Below are 4193 nucleotides of genomic sequence, written 5' to 3'. Positions count from 1 at the left end.
GCGCACGCTGCTGACGTCACGGCCTCCTCCCATACGGGGCGGGGGACGCCCGGCGCGCAGGCGCGGGGCGGAGCCGAGCAGGTAGTTGGGCGCGCGCCCGGCCCGCCGCGAGCGAGACTGTGAGGAGGAGGTGTTGGGCGCCATCTTGGCCGAGGTGGACCGGCTCCGGCAGGCCACCATCTTGCGGGCGGGACAGCTACTGCGGTCTGGGCAATGCCTCCCTTGCGACGTACGGAGGTGGCGGGCTCGTTCCCTTTGTCCCTTCTTCTCTGGCGTGTGTTAGCGCACCGCCAGACGCTCATCCCGGCAGCCTGGCCGCCTCCGGGCCCGGCAAAGCCACTGAGAGAGCGGCAAAAAGGAAAGCCGTCTCACGGTATCTTCCTGGCGCGCACAGCAGCTTCACGCCTGCGGGGTGACGGTAGCACATGAGGTGGCAGAAAGCAGGCTGCCCAGGGAGCTGCTCTGAGGCAATTTGCACTCAGAAACCATTGCAGTAAGTAGTGTGAGGGCAACGCTCATCTCTCATCCGTCTTTAAATGACGTCGCAAATAGCGCGTTTTCAAGCCAAGTTTACTTTGAGGTGAAATACGCACGCAGGGTGTTACTCGGAGTTGGAGGGCAAAGTCAAGAAGACACTGAGTCAGAGCAGGACTTCACGGTGTTTTATTGTAATTAGAAACAAAAATTAACAGTGAAACGAGATCTTGAGGGACAACAACACAGAGCGGGCTGTCCTGTAGGGGCAGCGGGCTGCGTTGTGCCACAGGAAGGGAGCTAGAGGAAAAGGAGACCGCCACATCAATTCCTCTCAGCGTTTTGTATTCAGTAATACACAAAGACACAGCTGCCTTGGAGCTTACACAGAAGTTTAAATGCTTTTGACCAATCAGCATGGTTCTTCATATTTTAAATATTTCCGCGTTTTAAATAGTACTTATGTCTCCTGATGTAACTACATCAAATGCAGTTGCCTTGACTAAGGATCTGTACTCCATGACCCATAAACGATTTAGAAGCTGAAAAAGTGCTATTTAATGCTATAAATGGAAAGGACAGCGGCAACATTTTATAAAGCAGAAATTTGTCAGCAAATATCAGGATGCTACAAAGTAGCTCTATTCTTCAGCCCTTGAAGCCAGGGCCTTTCACTCTGAGGATGCCTAGCTCTTTGTCATGCTCTCAGAGAAAGTATTAGAAGCTCATACAAAAGCTTAGAGTAGAAGATGGTTTCGTGTACTTTCTCCCTTCCATGTATGCATACTGCAGCCATGACCGGCACATACTGCCGTTGCCCTGTAGAGTACACTCATGACTCCTTTTGATTTTCTTGGGTTCTGCTGTTATGACAAGGAACAGTTTAAATGGGAAACAATGAGGGGAAAAAAAAGTAAATGCTTCTAGGCTTTTTTTTTTTTTTTTTTTTTTTTTTTTAAGAAAGAAAGGCACAAACAGCAACAACAAAATTCAGGCTTAAATGAATGTTGTGTGTTCTTTTCCCCAAGCCCTAAATATCTCTTAAGTACACCAGACAGTTCAGACAGTTGCTACAGAAACAGAAGACTGGAAAATGTGACAGTTCTACAAGTTGGTTTAAATGGGCAAACTGAGAAAAAGTGAGGAATCAGAAGGTAAAAAGCTATACTGTGTACCTGGCATCCAGCATTCCTGGTGGTTACAGAAATCTGTAAGAACAAGCTGGGTATATTGTGGAGAGAAAAGATGATTTGTAGATACTATAATTAAAGAGCTTTCTATGTGTTCTGGCACGAATATCACATTTAACAAGGATGACTGCAGAAGACCAAAGGAAATAACTGTGGTATCAGGAAATGCTACATAGCAGTAAAATCTCTGGGTGCAAATAGTTATTATTTGGGATTTCTGGTCTTTGACACTCTGCTGCCTAGCTTTGCCCAGGAAAGCTGTGAAGGTGGTCTGTGCTACAGTTCTGGGCAGAAGTTTTTTGGAGTGAAAAATTATGTATCCTTTTTGAACTGATGTTCATTTGGGAGTAAATGAAACACTTACTGCAAAGTGTTTAAAACTAACAGCTTTCTTTCTGTAGTTCTTAAGGATCCATGACTAAAAGAGCTCTCAGAAAAACACCTCTTTGTATGTCACAGCACAATCATTGAAACAGATACATTTTCCACTGTGACAACAGCAGGCAGCCTTACTGATTCAGCAGTACAGAAGAAACAACAAGTGCACCAAAAATCATAAACACACAAGGGGCAGCATGCTGATCTTGATATCGAGTGTAACCAGAGCAGATTTAGATGTGGATTTCACAGGTCTCTAATGAGCATGCTGGTTGTTCAAAACCCTCATGTGTGATGTGCTTTGAGATAGAGGGGTTTCCCCATCAGCCCAAGGATTGTGAAGCTGTGCTGGTTCTGCATATGATGTAAGTTTTACATCTGCACTGATGTTGATATCATCAACATCTGCCACACTGTATTTGTTGTTTAGTGCAGTATCTCACCTTCCAGTGAAGGAAGACACACACACACAAGTAAGTCCTGTAATTCACGTTAGAGATACAAACATTTGACTTCAGTGAAACAAACAAATGACACCAACTTCAGATCTCTAAGAAGTTGAAGCCACAGAAAAATGATGATATACTTGTCATTAAGTAAATCCTTACTGTCTTCAAAGCACCCCTGAGATATCTCCTTACTGTGATTGTATCATGAGATTACCACAAAACAGAACATTTGCTGCGGGGCTTTTGCCGTCTAACAGAGTCACTGGGTATCAGCTGCAAACAATAACTGTCAGTGCCTGGAGAAATAAGTTATACCTGACAGCCTCAGAAAAGCAGAAGTCCTATTTTTGTAATAAAATGAAACAAGAAACTGTTATAACACTTCATCCTTCCTTTGAAAATATGGGCAGGGTTGAGGTTGTTGTAAGGACACAATAAACCATGTGCTTCAGAGGCACCATCTGCACTACCACAGGCTGCTTCAGTATTACTCTACAATAAATCACTGTACATTATTGATATTTCATAGAGAGTAACATGCCAGAATAAAAACGTTTTGGCTGAACAGTTGTTAAATAGTGAACTTCATAAAAAATAAGTTAATAATAACTTCTATAACATACTTATCAACCAGCTGTCACTATGCAGCAGCATAAGGGATATTGTGATATTTTCCTGCATCATGCAGAACTAACCTGAGATACTTCAGGTGCAAACTGTGAAGGAAAAACATTGAAGGAAATGCGTAAGAGGCTTATCTTTGGTCGGAAAAGTAACCAGTTTTGACTGTACTATGTGGTTAGGAGAACTGAGCATTTTTACCTTTGCAGATATCTAGTAATATCTGATAATAACAATGGTTCAGTTAATAGCTTTTTGTGTGTGTGTGTGTGTGTGCTCAAATTGCAGGAGTCATTTGTAGTGTAGAGCCCTTAGAGACACTGAAATGCTTTTTTCTGCACAAAATCACCTGTTGTCGTCTTTCCCTGCTTTAGAGAGGATTTGACAAAGGTGTTTCTGAACTGGCATGACCCCTCAAAAACATGAGGGGGACATCATCAAGTTAAATCAACCTGACTGGGTTTAGCAGATTGCAGATAACATTCTGTATGTGTTTGCTTGTTTTTAAGAGTCTCAAGGCAAAGAGAAAAAGGGTTTTATGGTTTGTTGTATTGGGACAAAGTTAAAGAAGTTGAGAACAGATTTCTGACAAAGTGTGAATTACTGTAGATGTCCTGTAGTAATATGGATTGGTACAGATGTTAAAACAACTTTTAATTATTTTGAAGTTAGCACACACAAGGAGCACCATCAGACACAGTGCACTTAACCGGTAAAGTTCACTGCCTAAAGGAAGAGGCAGTAAATCGGTAAAACAACTAGAGATCATGTTTTCAGGGAGCTCAAAGAGGAGAACCTTATCTCTCGGCCCTCATTTATTCACATTGCCAAAGCAGTAGGAAGTGAAAGTCTATAAAAGGCCCACCTTCTAGAATTAGGACTACTACTGAGTGCTTTGTTTGTAAACTCTGGTGAGAACATTCATCATTCTGAGTGAAGAAATGACTCATAAAAGTCTTAAAGTACTAAGAAAGGCCAGCATGATGCTGGTTTCATCTGCAGCATGTTTCTGGAAAGAAAACCCTCTAACTCCCATGTGTTGTTAGACATTGAACTTAGAAGGTAAATGCAATGGCTGCCT

Source organism: Lagopus muta, chromosome 5 (genome assembly GCF_023343835.1).
Source record: "Lagopus muta isolate bLagMut1 chromosome 5, bLagMut1 primary, whole genome shotgun sequence".
In the NCBI taxonomy this organism is placed as follows: domain Eukaryota; kingdom Metazoa; phylum Chordata; class Aves; order Galliformes; family Phasianidae; genus Lagopus; species Lagopus muta.
The sequence above is the reverse complement of the archived record's forward strand: the minus strand, read 5'-3'. Positions refer to the sequence as shown.